The sequence below is a fragment of the Rhinatrema bivittatum genome, chromosome 3 (assembly GCF_901001135.1).
Source record: "Rhinatrema bivittatum chromosome 3, aRhiBiv1.1, whole genome shotgun sequence".
NCBI lineage: Eukaryota > Metazoa > Chordata > Amphibia > Gymnophiona > Rhinatrematidae > Rhinatrema > Rhinatrema bivittatum.
This window is the reverse complement of record NC_042617.1, coordinates 376,176,291-376,192,582: the sequence shown is the minus strand read 5'-3', so window position 1 is coordinate 376,192,582 and position 16,292 is coordinate 376,176,291. Positions and strand designations below refer to the sequence as shown.

The 16,292-nt window shown below is 42.1% G+C and overlaps 1 protein-coding gene and 1 long non-coding RNA gene across 7 annotated transcripts in view; one reads left to right on the top strand and one right to left on the bottom strand.

Annotated features, from left to right (window-relative positions):
- LOC115087879 overlaps window positions 1-4,781 on the top strand; it is a 147,047-nt gene extending 142,266 nt beyond the window's left edge. Inside the window, exon 3 of the long non-coding RNA XR_003855642.1 lies at window positions 4,684-4,781. This is a non-coding gene — a long non-coding RNA (uncharacterized LOC115087879). The remainder of the gene's footprint in view (window positions 1-4,683) is intronic.
- Window positions 1-16,292, bottom strand: part of LCA5 (lebercilin LCA5) — a 212,250-nt gene that overhangs the window by 107,539 nt on the left and 88,419 nt on the right. The window lies entirely within an intron of this gene.

Genomic DNA, 16,292 nt, shown 5'->3' with positions numbered 1-16,292 from the left:
CCCAGGAGGGAAATGAGTTTTCCATGCGAGAATAAGCTGGTCTACGGTAGGAAAAGATTGTCAAAATGGTGTGGGGTCTGTATCAGAAGAATTAGGAGAGGCTAAAGGATCTAAATATGTACACCCTGGAAGAGAGGAAGTGCAGGGGAGATATGATACAGACCTTCAGATACCTGAAAGGGTTTAATGATGCACAATCTTCAAACCTTTTCCATTGGAAAGGAAACTATAGAACGAGGGGTCATAAAATAAAACTCCAGAAGGGACGACTTAGAACAATCATCAGGAAATATTTCTTCACAAAGAGTGTGGTAGATGCCTGGAATTCCCTTCCAGAACAGGTAGTGAGGACAAAAACAGTAACATTCAAAAGGGCATGGGATAAACACTATTTTATTTATTTAAATATTTGTTACCTGCCCTTTCATAGTTCAGGTCGGGGTACAAAAGCACATCAATAATAGTTCAAACAGACATTACCTCTTAAAAACCAAACATTACATACTAAAACATCAGTAAAATCATATAAGGTAAGCTAACTGGAAAATATGTCTTTAGTGCCTTTTCAAACAGTTTCTGCTCCTTTACAGAGTATAACTCAGCTGGTAATGAATTCCATAAATTAGGTCGTGCAACCAAAATGTTGTGTTCGCATGTCCCATCCAGATGAGCATCTGTGTGAGATGGAAATTTCAAGTACTCCCTGATTTGAAAGCTGAATAGTCCTCCTAGGTGTATAAATCTTGAGTGTGGTATTAATCCAAGTGATGGTACATTAAGTAGACTGTGAATCATGGTTATAATTTTATACTGTATGTGATATGTAATAGGGAGCCAGTGTAGGGAAAAAGAGCATGGGGTAATATGTTCACAGATGGAAGTGTTAGTAAGAAGATGAGTTGCAGAGTTTTGTATCATCTGAAGTGAATGTATGACATATGCTGGGAGTTCAATGTATGAGGAATTACAGTAATCCATGCCGGAAGAGAGAAGCAACTGAACGACTGTCCTTAAATCTTGAGGTTCCAGTATAGGTTTGAGGTGGTGTAGTAGGCAGAGCTTGTAGAAAGTAGCTCTGGTGACTGTCTTATTATGATTATTCATAGATAAGGAGGGATCAATGAAAACGTCCAAGTTATGAAGTACATTTGTAATGATATCATGGTTATTAAATTTTATCTGGTAATGTTAGATGGCGGAAATAGAGAATTATAAGCTCAATCTTGCCAACGTTGAGTGATAATTTATTCTGGTGTAGCCGCTTGTATATTGATGAAAGACAGAGAGAGAGAGGACGATTGTAATGGTAAGAACTATATATCAGCATATATAGTGCACCCCAAGGCTCACTAATAGTCTACAGAGGGTTAGATAGATAATAAACAATACTGCTGACAGTACTGAGCCTTGAGGTACACCAGAAGAAAGAGAGAAGCAGGAAGAGTGCTGAGAATTGAATGTTAAACTATTTTGTTCGGTTTGTCAGATAGGATGAGAACCAGGAAAAACCACTTTGGATCCTTAAAGACTAAAGGTCAGACATGAAGAAAAAGGTACATGAAAGTAACCTGTATAGAGCAGCAGTTACAAGTCTTAACAGAAGGCATGGGGATTACTATCCTTAACCAATTAGCCTGATGTTTGTTACAAACTGCAACATCGCTCTCTGCTTTGATGGCAAGGACAAAAAAGGGGAATTAGATTCAGACGACAGACAATGCTAGGCCCTGACATTTATGGTCTGGGATACTGATATGTCAACAGTACGGATAATGCACTGGACTGCTTCTTCAGCCAAAACGCAAAGCACATTCAAGCAGCATTATCTAAAGTCTGCTCACCCTGTAAAAACAATTTGCTAATGGGTTTGACAGTTGCTTGGTTTAGATTGTAAATATTATTAGCCTTAACATAAGGCTTGGGAGGTAACTTTCATGGGGCAGCAGTTACTACCATAAGAAACTTGCTGGGCAGACTAGATGGACCATCTAGTCTTTGTCTGCTGTCATTACTATGTGTGGGAGCTCCTATGCGCGAATGCTGCCTCATGAGCCCCTCGATATTTTTTTGTCTGAGCTTCTATATATGACAAATTACCCAATAAACTGATAAATCTGTGGTAAGAACGATGTATGAATCAAAAACCACATACATCAGGACTTAATAGATTACCAAAAAGAAAACAATTTTTTTAAACCTTTATAAGTATAATCGGATGCCATGGATGCCCTTTCTGTTGATTGGGAGACTTTGGACATAATGGCATAGACAGGCATATTGCCACATTTTGAGCCCCTGAAGGAAGATTCTTTCGAAACACGAATCTTGTTGGGCTCTGGCTCTCAGCACTATGCACCAGAAAGGCTTCTAATATTGGCCTACTATAAAGAACACAGAAAGGTCTTCAAGTAGGAGAACATCACCCTGGTGTAGCAGGAAGTGATCCTGTAGCAAGGACCTGCTCTCCAGGTGATGCATTGTCCTCGCGTACTCAGGACAAGTCTCCCAGGGCTACTGCCCAGGAGGGAAGGGTTAGGCCAGCCATCATAGTTGGTGATTCGATTATTAGAAATGTAGATAGCTGGGTGGCTGGTGGACGTGAGGATCGCCTGGTAACATGCCTACCTGGTGCGAAGGTGGCAGACCTCACGCGTCACCTAGATAGGATTATAGACAGTGCTGGGGAGGAGCCGGCTGTCGTGGTACATGTGGGCACCAACGACATAGGAAAATGTGGGAGAGAGGTTCTGGAAGCCAAATTTAGGATTTTAGGTAGGAAGCTGAAATCCAGAACCTCTAGGGTGGCATTCTCTGAAATGATTCCAGTTCCACGTGCAGGTCCCCAGAGACAGGCAGAGCTCCAGAGTTTCAATGCGTGGAGGAGATGATGGTGCAGGGAAGAGGGAGTCAGCTTTATTAGGAACTGGGGAAACGGGAGACTTTTCCGTAAGGATGGGCTCCACCTTAACCAGAGTGGAACCAAGCTGCTGGCACTAACTTTCAAAAAGGAGACACAGCAGCTTTTAAACTAGAACAAGGGGGAAAACAGACAGTCACTCAGCATTGCATGGTTTGGAGAAATGTATCCTTGAAGGATATTAAGGAAACAGGAGAGTTAGGTCATCCCAACAGAGAGGTTCCATTAAAAGCAAACATAGTCCATATGCCTATACGTAAAAAAACACCAAAGCTATTGATTTACGAATTATCCCTAACAACTGAAAAGCAGGTTGTTAATACAAAAAAAAAAAACCCACACTTTGAAATGTCTGTATGCCAATGCCAGAAGTCTAAGAAATAAGATGGGAGAGTTAGAGTGTATAGCAGCAAATGATGAAATTGACATAATTGGCATCACAGAGACTTGGTGGAAGGAGGATAACCAATGGGACATTGCTATATCAGGGTACAAATTATATCGCAATGATAAGGAAGATCAATTTTGGTGGGGGTGTAACACTTTATGTCCGGGAGGGTATAGAGTCCAATAGGATAAAGATCATACAAGAGACTAAATGCTCAGTAGAATCTCTATGGGAAGAAATCCCATGTGTTTGGGTAAGAGTATAATGATAGGAGTATACTACCGTCCACCTGGACAAAATGGTCAGACAGATGATGAAATGCTTAGAGAAATCAGGGAAGCTAACCAATTTGGCAATGCAATAATAATGGGAGATTTCAATTACCGGAAATGTTGCAGAAGCACCTTGCACGTAAGTAAATCCAGCAAGTCAATAGTGCAAGTAAAGATTCAAAGTCCCATTCACTGAGTATAAGAAATTTATTAAACATGAGTCAAGTTCATCAATCATTTAATGCGGCAACTCCATATAAGTAATAGCAAACGTATGTGTTATAAGTCCCCCGACACGGTCCCGTGTTTCGCGGAGGCTGCATCGGGAGGGACCCAAAGGAATTATTCATATCTGTAATGTAATAGAGAATAAAATAGTGAGGAGAGGAGAAAACACTGCCAAACAAGTGATATAATTAAAGGTACACATACCCATTCAAGTCTTCTCAGGAGCGCACTCGCCCTCTGATCTGCACAAACATTTAAAGAGCCGAAAAAGGCGCGAAGGGCAACTCTCGCGAGGTATTGCAATCAGCGAACAAACACCTGTAGACGGACACTTCTAAATATTGTTAATAAAACAGATACCATTCAATATCTTTGTTGAGCCCAGAAGGGGCTACTGTGTTGAGCTCAGTGCGGAGGAACCCTCGGGATTAAACAGTAAAATTGAATGGAACAGTTTAATCAGACAATAAGATATTCTGGTGGAAGAAAATTACATACCATTTTCGTTGAAATACACTTTTACTGACATGCAGCATTAGTGTACGTTGATATTCATTGTTGTATAAAAAATGTATACGTCACGATGACGTTTTTTCCCATTCAATTTGATGGGGATTTAAAGTTGTTCATTGTCTCAACAAAAATCACGCAATAAAGTTTGCTGCTACGTGCAGCACGTTCACCGGGAACGATTTGATTGGTCACTTCTCAAAACGCAGGAGTACTATAAAAAGTTTAGCCGAGATAGTCAGCAGTTAGAAGCCCGCTTGTTATTAGCCACAGACAGTTTCGTGAGTACTAAAATTTGTTTCAAAATGACTAAAATTGCTATTGCTTTAAGGAAATTAATGTTTTTCTGTTATCCTGCTGTTTCTTAGAATCTGCCCTGAAGAAACTACATGTGAAACGTTGACGTTGGCGATTCTAGGCACATACTTGTTTCAAGCGGTGAAAGATATCGCAACAAGTTTGAAAGATAAGTGCAACACTGTGGCGGGGATTATAAGCACAGACTTGTTTTGAAACATTTATATTGCAACAAGTTTACTAAATTAGTGCTACATTATAGAAGGCAAAGCAATAAGTCTTCAAACTATGTCATTTTGTCTTAAGGCATAAAGTCACAATAACTATTTTGCCTGCTCTAACTTGGGCTGCATTCTCAAGTCGATACGGACATTGTTTTCAAAGGACATTCTGCAATGCGAAAAGGCACAAGAACTTTCTCAGTAAAAATTTGAATCAAATATACATTGAGGTTAATTTGTGGTAGACCAGCCGAATCAGCTTAAAATTTATAAGCCAGAAAATAACGGCTGTGCTATTAATGATAACACAAAACTGCAAGGGAAGTTCATTCCAACATAACATGCCAAGTCTTACCAAACATCTAGAACATTATGTTCAATAATATACATATAAGTTAAAAAATCTTTTTAAAGAAAAAATATAAAAAGAGACAACAGGAAACCTATGATCGAACTCACTGGTTCTTCAAAAACCTTTGTAAAAAATACACAAGGTTTACCAGTTCTGAGGTTTCTGTCTCTATTTAAAAAATCTTTTTTTAAATTTTGACCATAGTAGAATAAAGATTGGCTTTTAATAAAATTTGTTCGTTACTACTTATCCACATACAGCTGGTTAATTTTTCCTTTTGATACATTAGAGACTAGTTGATCCCAATTTCCTTGTTTTTAGTGATAAGACTGCTGTGCCTAGTGCTGCAGAGGTCGTTTGCTGTTGGAGGCAATAATGCGATGTGAATGTATGAATGGACGACCATGTTGCCGCTTTGCAGATATCAATTAAGGGAACTTTGTTCAAGTGGGCAACTAATGCTGCGGTAGCGCAGATTTGGTGTGCCTGAGGCTTTGAGAGTAGTTTAATGGAACATGTATTGTAGCAAAAAAGTATGCATTGTGATAACTAACTAGCTATAGTCCTTTTTGAGACAGGTTGTCCAGGATCATTTGGGTTAAAGGAAAGGAACAGTTGAGAAGGCCTCGAAGTTGACTAAGTCCTTTTCTTATAGTAAGCCAACGCTCTCTTACAGTCCAACGTGCGTAAAAGTTTTTCACGCTTGTTATTATGTAGTTTTGGCATAAAAATAGGTAGAGTTATAGTTTGGTTAAGATGAAAAAATGTTACCATCTTAGGAAGAAAGGAAGGGTGAGGATGAAGTGTCACCTTGTCATGGAATAATTCAAGGTAAAGAGAGTAGCGAACCAAGGCTTGTAGTTTGCTGACTCTCCTTGCAGAAGTAATGGCAATGAGAAAAACTGTTTTCCATGTCATATATTTGATGTGACTAGAGTCTAGTTCGAAAGGTGGAAGCATTAGCTGTTCCAGTACTACAATTAAATCCCATGGAATTGGGGGCTTAGTCACCGGTGGGTGAAGCTGGATCATTCCCCTTCATGAATCTAGCAATCAACGGATGGTCGGACATTGGAAGGTTATTAAAGGGTTCATGAAAAGCTGAGTTCATGAACTCGTACCGAAGTGGTGGCTAATCCTACGTCGTAGAGTGTGTGCAGATATTGTAGTAATTGAGTGGCAGTGGATGAGAAAGGGTTTATGTTCTTTGGAGTACACCAGTCCAAGTAGCACTGCCACTTTCCTTTGTAGTTACGTCTGGTTGAAGGTTTACGTGACTGAATAAGAATATCCTCTAGTTGAGAAGGTAAACCTAAGGGAGTTAGTATTTGCCTTTCAATCTCCATGCTGAGAGATGAAGTGATTGATTCATGGGGTGAAGTAATGAGCCCCCTAATGAGCCCCCTTCCTGTGTCAGAAGATGTGGAAGGTTTTGTATTGTTATCGGTGGATGAATGGAAAGTTTTACGAGATAAACGTACCAGGGCTGTCTCAGCCACACCGGGGCTATTAAAATCATGTCTGATACGTTTTGGACCACAAACAAAGGAGAGAGGAGAATCAACTCACTCAACAAATCTAGCAAATCAAATATCAATAAACTTGTTAATTACCCGGCAAATGACAATATCATCAAGATTGTTGCTCTAATGTTGTAATCTGCAGCCTCTCGCCACGCAATGGGCCGCAGGCTGTTATCAGCTTACAGAGCTTGGTTTTGTGTAATCATTTACTGTCATTTGTCCACCCACCAAATACCTTTATTCAAAAACTTTATTGATATTTTCCTAAAATTTAAACTTTAACTGAATGAAACGTTCTTTAAATATCAAATTCAACAAATTGAATACTTAGCCAAAAATTTTTTTCATCGAGCAGCTGCAGTGCTTTGCTGTTCAATTTAAATGTCCCAACATGTTTCGACTGAAGTATCAGTCTTCTTCAGGGGAATTGTAATATCTCGAATCAGGCCAACATATTCCATATATCCCGGACCGAATTTGAAGGTCTCACTAAGGATTCTGAAATGGCGCCTCAGCGTCCTAGGAGTTAACAAGTTTATTGATATTTGATTTGCTAGATTTGTTGAGTGAGTTGATTCTCCTCTCTCCTTTGTTTGTGATTGATACGTTTTGGATGCATTTCTGAATCGTTTGAGATATGAGTGGAATGAGAGGGTAGGCATACATCAAGCCCGGTGTCCATGGAATGAGAAAGGCATTTGGAGCAATCCTTTGATTGCTGGGGTAAATTGAGCAAAAGGTTTGGACTTGTCTGTTTGCTTCCATGGCAAGAGGTCTATCCTGGGAAACCCCCACTGTTTGAAGATGTTTTGTGCTACCTCTGGATTCAAGGTCCATTCGTGTGGATGAAAAATCCGACTGAGATGATCTGCTATTACATTATCCAGACCTGGAAGATAAGTTGCTTGAATCGATACTTGGGCTTTGACTGTCCAATGTAGAATTCGTGTTGCTTCCTGGCATAGAGTCCAGGAACTGGACCCTCCTTCCTTGTTTATGTAAAACATGGCTACCTGGTTGTCTGTATATACCATGAGGCTTAATCCCCTTATCTGATCCGAGAACGTTTTAAGTGCCATCCAAATGGCTCTTAGTTCCAGGAGATTCGTCTGGTATGTAGATTCCTGAGGGATCCACAGACCTTGAGTTTTCAGTTCGCCCAGATGTGCTCCCCAACCCCTGTTGGAGGCATCCGTGGTCAGAGTTATCTGGTGAGGTAGTAAACGGAATGGAGCTCCCGAGGCAAGGTTTTTGGGAAGGAGCCACCATTGAATGTCCTCTTTCATTGCGTTTGTAATTTGAATTCTGGTGCTGAGTGGCTGTATGAACTGAGACCACTGAGTCTTTAAACCCCATTGTAAGCAGCGCATGTAAAGTCTGGTGTGAGGAACCACATAGATCGCTGCTGCCATATGACCCAGAAGTTGTAGAACCAGGTGTGCAGATGTCCGATTTTGGTAAAGTAGGCTGTGTGCCAGTGATTGTATGTTCTGCATCCTGTCTTGAGGAAGGTACGCTCTCTGTTCTACCGTATTTATGAGAGCGCCTATGAACTGAAGTATCTGAGTCAGTTGTAGGTGAGACTTCTCGAAATTGATAAGAAATCCCAACCTCTGAAGGCATTCGATCGTGCGTAATGTATGATCTCTCTGTGTAAACTGATTCGATGCTACTATTAACCAGTCGTCCAGATAAGGAAATATTTGGATCGAAAGTTTCCTGAGGTGAGCCACCACCACTGCTAGACATTTAGTGAATACTCTTGGGGCTGAAGATAGGCCAAATGGGAGAACCTTGTATTGGTAATGTATATCCCGAACTTGGAAACAAAGGTAACACCAAGAAGACGGGTGGATTGGTATATGCGAATATGCATCCTTCAGGTCGATGGAACATAGCCAATCGTGCTGAAATTGCGGTAAGATATTTTTTAGAGAAATCCTTTTGAATTTCTCTCTCTGTATGTGTTTGTTGAGTAGTCAGAGATCTAGAATGGGTCGTAGGCCCTCCCGACTTCTTTGGAATGAGGAAATATTGGGAATAAAACCCTTGGTGATGTTGATGAAGGGGAATAATCTGTATAGATTGTTGAATTTGTAGGTTGTTCAATTCCGCTGTGAGGGATGTGAAGTGGGATAGTATCATCCTCTTCGGAGGAATATGAGGAAGAGAAGGAGCGGATTGAAAATTTAGAGAGTAACCGTTTTTGATAATGCTGAGTACCCACTGATCTGCAGTGATGGATTCCCAATTGTGGAGAAAAAATTGAAGGCGTCCTCCTATGAAAACCAGTAGAGGTGGTGGCTGTATTAATTTCAAAAAGAGGAGGCAGGTTTCTGTTGAGGGGCTGGCGTTTGTTTTACTTGTCTCTGTTGTCTGGCACGACCCCTAGAACTCGGCGGAGCTGTATTTCTTGGAGGGACATACAGTTGAGGCCTATACTGCGAATAAGGCCTATTGTATGGTCTGGAGTAATACTGGTGACGGTAAGGATAAAATCGATGTTGCGATTTTTGAGAATCTGCAGGAATGCGCTTTGTTCCTTCAAATGGGAGACTGTGTCTCCAAATTTATCTCCAAAGAGATTGTCACCCATACATGGGATGTCTGCTAACTTCTCATGTACATCAGTTCGAAATGTGCTGGGCTTTGAGCCAAGTCATATGTCTGGCCGCTATAGCCAAAGCCGATGCTCTTGCTGAAGATTCAAAGGATTCATAAATGGAGCGCAGTAAATGCCGGAGTCATTCTTCTATATCTAAGAAAGATTGGTGTGGTGTGTTGTCCTCCGAAAGACACAGTGGACGCAGTTTTTGGAGTGATTCGAAAAGGTACTGCGTAGTGTAAAACTGGTGATGCTGTATCCTGTTGGTGAGCATGGAGGAGTGATAAATCTTTTTGCCAAAATCATCTAGGCATTTATTCTCTCTGCCCGGTGGAGTATTTGAATGTAACTTATTACGTTTTGCCTTGGACAAGGCTGATTCTACCACGATGGATTGGTGAGGAAGTTGGGCAGATTCGTAAACTGATGAATTACGCATCTTATATTTGATGTCAATTTTCCTTGAAGTAGCCGGTGATGAGAAAGGAGTTTTCCAAATTTTAAAGAGTAGATTTTCTAATACAGAATGAGGAAGAAGAGCAGTGGGCTCAGGAGGAGATTTGAATATTTTTAATATACCGAGCATTTCAGCTCTGGGGTCAGGTATTCTTCCTGTTTCTATCTGAAGAAGACTGCCTACTTTCTCAATAAATTTTGCATAGGTCATGTCCTCCAGAGGAGAATATGGTTCAGGTAGTCCTTCCTGAGGGTCAGATGGCATTCCCGTTGAAGAATTCAAAGAATGAACTGATGGGTTGAGTAGGAATATCTTCTTTGATCGGTTCTAGAGGTTCTATACTTGGAGGCGATGCTGGAGAACCCTCTGGAGAATGCTGTGGTGGTAATTCTTTCGTTTTTTCCAATTCTTGGAAAAAAGAGCTGAGAATATCTGAGATTTTCGTCATAGTAGATGCCGCCAAAGTACCTTGTGGAGGAATGTGTAATTTTTGCTTTGGGGTTTTTGTTGGAATTGCTGCAAGCAAAATGTCCTCAGGTGCTTTTCCCTTGTGTTGACCTTGAGGAGGTATAATCAGTGAAGGGCAAATATGTTTTGTTAATGGCATTTATAAGGAAGGAGAACATCTCTTCTCTCTAGAAACTGATGAGAGACTGGCCAAAGAACTACCACTAGAGAACAGCCTGATGATAAAGATTCAGATGCCAAGAACCTTCAATTTCTACATCAGAAGTTAAGGACATTCTTGATGAGCTTCTAGATCTTATTATCTGTTTTGCAGAAGCTATATGATGTAACTGATGGCAATGTTTGCCCGATACACTTCATTCTGGTGATTGGAGGTGCATTGTCTTAGCGCCATGTGCTTTAGGAGCGTCCAGGATTAATCTATGCTCCCTAGGTGCGTCGTGTGATAGGCCTCACGCCGTATCTGTTCCGTGCGCCCTAGTTGCTCTGTGTGCTGTATGACGCGTCGTATTCATGCTTCATACGTTTTGAAGCATCATGTTGTCTTTTTGACGATGCTGTCTGCGCAGGCTCCGAAAAAGTACCCGCCTATACTTTGCGCCACAGTTCCTCTGCCGGATCCCTGGCTCTTGAATGAGGCCTTGAGGGTGTGTGAGACCCTGGCCTGTAACGTTTCGCGGGTCTCTTAAGTCCTGCTGGTCCCAGCGAGGACACCCGCTTCGGATGGGCCTTACCCGACTTTGTCGGTCCTAGTGAAGAATGGACGGAGGATGGTGGGGCCGAAGTGCCCATGCGGAGCCTCTCCATCTTCGCGGCCCGCGGAGACATCCTTCCACAGTCCCGGCACGACGTTTGATCGTGGTCCGGGCCTAAGCAAACGTAGCAATAAATTATGTGTTACCTGCAGAAGCACTCCCGATGGTGCCGGCAATCCTCCCCGACGCTAGCTTCCCTCTCGGCGTGGCACCGCGCAAATCGGGGCTTGACCACACCCCCTTTTGACGTCAGCTGCCGGCGGAAGTGCTGGGTAGCGCGGGAAAGCTTGCCTTATTTAAAGGGAGCTGCTTCTCTTCCTCGCTGCTTCGGCCATGAGTAGCCGCGGGGAGTTTGTCTGCTGTTTTCCTGCTGCTTGCTGCCTGCCTGACCTGGACTGTCTTTGGATTACTCTGTCTGCTGCCTGCCTCTGGATAAGTTGCCTTGGTTCTTGTTTGCTGCCTGCCCTGACCTGGACTGTTTGTGGATTACTCTACCTGCCGCCTGTCCTCGAGATTCCTTCTCCAGCGTCTCTACTAGTCAAGGTAAGTGGTCACCAGTCTTGGTTCCACGTATCATTGTAACAATATGTCCATCCGTAATGGACATAATTTTGCCACATTGGCAATATTTGAAACCAGATGGCTTTGGAGCCCTCTGGGATGAGAATTCATGAGAAAAACGCGAAAAATTGACGAAAAAATATCCAGTCAGGCAAAAAAATACGCTAAGAGAAAAAAACCCCGCGTACGAATGGAGCCTCTCAATCTCCACACTGTCAAATGGAGAGATGAGTGAAGTGGAGTGGATGTAGAAGTGTCCCCTGATCTTGGCAGAGAAGATCTTTTTTTTTTTTTTTTTTTAATTTTTAATTTTGCATTTTCAAGATATAATACAATATCCATTTACAGTAGAATAATGAGATTATACAATTCTCTTTCTATGGCAATTATTATTATAACAACTTTCACTTAAATTTCCCATTAATATTAAGGAAATTTAGAGACCAAGATAAGGAAAATTGGAGCTCTCGAAACATTAAACTTAACTCAGGCAATAACTGCCCTGTAAGAAGGAACTTCCCATTATCTATTACACAGATTCAGATTTCCCAGCCAAAAAGCCCCTCAATTGCCCTGGCTCTTGAAATATATACGTCTCATTCTGATATTTCAAGACACATCTGCAAGGGTATTTCAATATCATAATTGCCCCTCGATTTACCACTTCCATTCTCATTTGCAGAAAAGCTTTCCTACGTTCTTGAGTACATCTTACAATGTCAGGGTAGATCCAAATATTTTGTCCATAATATTTAATCTTTCTGTTTCTGAAGAAAAATCTCAAGACCATATTTCTGTCCTGTTCAAAGGCAAAAGAAACCAAAATTGTTCCTCTTATTTTAATCTCTGTTTGAGATGGCAATTCAATAATTTCAGTTAAATTCAGAGACTGCTGTTCCTCTTCCTTCTGATCTCCAACATTTAAAGTCTTACGAGAAATAAAGAAGGCTTTTGTTATTACTGGTATCAGTTCCTTTGGAATTTTAAGAACTTCCAATAAGTAATTTTTAAATGACTCAGCAGGTGAAATTTTTTCCATAACCGGAAAGTTTACCACTCTTAAGTTCATGAATCTTAGAGAGTTTTCAACTGACTCAAACTTTTTTTCCATTAAATTTTCAGACTTAATTAAATTAGTTTGAATTTTTTCCATAGTTGTTACTTTAGCTTCTATCTTCTCAATCCTTCCCTGATGTAGATGAATTATCTTCTCTGTATTCATTTCTTTCTTACTCATTTCTAGAAATGCCTTAGAGATGGTATCACGGTTTCAATGGAGGTTAAAGCATTCCATACTGTTTCAAGAGTCACGACTGGGGGCTTTCTTAAAGCAAAAACCGTAGCAGGTATAATATTTACCTCTTCTGTTTCTGTGTTATTGATATTAAATTCCGGTAAAGCCCTTATGGGGGTTTCGGGAGAGAGAAATAATTCTCCCTTAGGAGTTCTCTCACCCGCTTCAGACGCCATCTCTCCACTTTCACCGCCCAGCTCAGAGAGTGCCGTTTTTTCCCTTCCGGGGCTCGGCAGATTTTCTACTTCACTTTCGCTCTGTCCTCGGGGTGGGGATGGTGTCGACGGGGCCCCCGGGCTCAGCGAAGTCGTCTCGGCCAACGGGATTGACCCGAACTCCAAGGTCTCACCCTCAGCGGCCCTCGCTTCCGGCGGTTTGGGAGTTGAAGTGAAAAAGCTCTGAATTTTCGCCTGTTGGATACCGTCTTCTTTTCCAGGTAAATTATTTCTGATCTTCGCTTTTCGCTTTGTATGCGGCATCACTCAGGCGCTGAAATTCGCTGATAATACAGCAGGAAATCGACAAAGGAAACGTAGCTTTAACCAAGAGCTCTTTCGCTACGTCTTACAGGGCAGCCATCTTGGTCTCCCGGCAGAGAAGATCTGGGCGATTCGGCAACCGAATTGGGTCCGTGATGGACAGTCGGAGAAGAAAACTATACTACAGTTGCCTCGGCCAGGCAGAGGCTATGAGTATCAGTTGAGCTTTGTCTGTTATGCACTTTTGAATTGTCCTTGTTATGAGTGGTATGGGAAGAAAGGCGTACAGGAAAGCTTGTCGTCCACGGGATGAGGAAGGCGTCCTGAGCGATTCTGAATTGGCTTGGTCTTATCAAGCAGAATTTGGGAACTTGAGCGTTGATCTCCGTTGCAAATAGATCTATTGCAGGCGTCCCCCACTGTATGAAGATGTCTTGGGTGACTTCCGAATTGAGTGCCCATTCGTGAGGATGAAAGATGCGGCTTAGCCTGTCCGCTCTTCTTATTTGCCACTCCTGATAGGTAAGTTGCTTGCAAATGTATGCAATTCCGGTGAGCGTGTTCAAAGATCGTTAGGATCTCCTTGCAACAGGGACCATGAACCTGACCCTCCTTGTTTGTTGATGTAGAACATCGCCACTTGATTGTCCGTGTAGATCATGACCCTGCGACCTTTCAGGTGGTCTTGAAAAACTTGTAGTGCATTTTGAATCGCTCTGAGTTCTAATAAATTGATCTGCAAGGTCTCCTCGGAGATTGTCCATAAACCTTGTGTTTCGTAAATCTCGAGATGTGCTCCCCATCCCTTGCGAGACACATCTGTGGTTAAGACTGTGTTGTGAGGAGGGGAACTGAATAATGCTCCCTTGGACAGGATGGAGTCTAGGAGCCACCATGTTATGTCCCATCTCATTTCGGAGGTCAACGATAACTTCTGTGTCAACGTTTGTGAGTATTGTTCCCATTGACGTTTTAGTCCCCACTGCAGGCGTCTCATGTGTAGCCTGGTGTTGGGGACCGTGAAAATAGCCGCTGCCATGTGGCCTAGGACTACTAAAATTTGTCTCACCGAAGGTCTCTGAGTATGGAGAAGATGACGCAATTGTGATATCCTGTCGTTTGGTAGGTATGCCCGGTTGCAAGTAGTGTCCAGGCATGCTTCTATGAATTGCAGTTGTTGTGTTTGTTGTAGGTGTGATTTCTGAAAGTTGATCACTAGTCCTAATTCCTGTAAGCAGTCTATGACCTGATGGAGGTGAACGAGTAAGATGTTCGGATCTGAGGCGATTATCAGCCAATCGTCCAGATACGGAAATATGGTTATTCCCTGTTTTCTGAGATGAGCCACCACCACAACCATACATTTGGTGAAAACCCTGGGTGTAGCCGACAGTCCAAAGGGAAGAACTTTGTACTGGTAGTGGTGGTGCTTGTAGCGGAAGCACGGGTATTGCCAAGAGGATGGAAGGATTGGAATATGTGTATAAGCATCCTTTAAATCGATGGAATACATCCAATCGTTGGGTTGAATCAGAGGTAGGATCGATTTCAACGATACCATCTTGAATTTTTCTTTGGTCAGGAATTTGTTCAATTCCCGTAGATCTAATATGGGGCGAAGGCCACCCAACTTTTTTGGTATGAGTAAGTATAGGGAATAAAATCCCACATGTTGGGTTTTCGGGAAAATCCGAATAGCTTTCTGTTTGCGAAGCAAAGCAATTTCCTCCCCCTGTTTTGTTTGGAAGCTTGGACTCTGTAGAGTGGAAAGGTGAGGTAGTATGGGTTTTGTGGTGAATTGGAGTTGATAGCCGTGTCGTACTATATCTAAAACCCATTGATCTGTTGTTATTCTCTCCCAGGTTGCCAGGCAAGAAAGAATTCTGCCCGGTGGTGCTTGATGTAGTGGTGGTGGCTGGGTTATTAAAAAGATGGCGTTTATTTTACTTCAGCTGTTGACTGTTGTGTCTGCTGTCTTTGGTTACGTGGCTTACCCCTACGTTGAGTTGGGTTGTGTTGTTGCGGCGGAGGACGCTGGTAAGATGGATATGTCTGTGTACGAAAAGATTGATAAGACCTGTAAGGTCTACGGGCATAGGATTGTCTACGAGTAGATCCTACATGACGATGCGTGGTCGAGTAGTGAGGTTGTGATGTTAAAGATTGGACTGCTAGAGCTTCCTCTTTTAATTTGCCAACTGTGTCTTGAAACGTTCTCTGAACAGGTTGACTCCTGTACATGGGAGGTTTGTTAGTTTCTCGTGTAAATCTTCTTGTATCGTACTAGATCGTAACCATGCCATTCTACAGGCTGCAATGGCTGTTGCCGATGCTCTAGAAGATGTTTCAAACCCCTCATATCGACCGCAGAAGGTGTCAAGAACACTCCTCCATGTCATGGTATCCGATCTGCTGTCGAGGAAAGCATACCTTTTGTGGCTTGTATGCACTCATAGAGGTATTGCACCATGTAGAATTGATGGTGCATAATGCGGGCATTCAACATTGAGTTGTGGTAAATCTTTCTGCCCAACTCATCTAAATAATCGGTTGTCTTTGCCTGGTGGGCATGAGGCGTACGACCTTGCTTTTTTGAATCTTTGCATTGCAGACTATCACAATTGACGCATGTGGTAGTTGTGGCATAGAGTAAGGCGATGCTTTCCGCATGCAAAATTTTATATCCGTTTTCTTTGAAACCACTGACAGAGAATAAGGTGTTTCCCAAGATTTCTGTAAGATGGTGTGTAATAGTTCTTGAGGTGGGAGAGATGTTGGTTCTCCCGGAGTATTGAAAATCTTCAGTAGACCAAAGGTTTCTGATCTAGGGTCTGTCTCCTTTTGTACCTCCAGATGTAATATCGTTCCCAATTTTTCTAAAAATTTTGGGTATGTCAGGTCTTCTGGAGGGGAATATGGTTCATGCGGTTGTTCTTGTGGATCCGATGGAAATCCGGTAGATTAG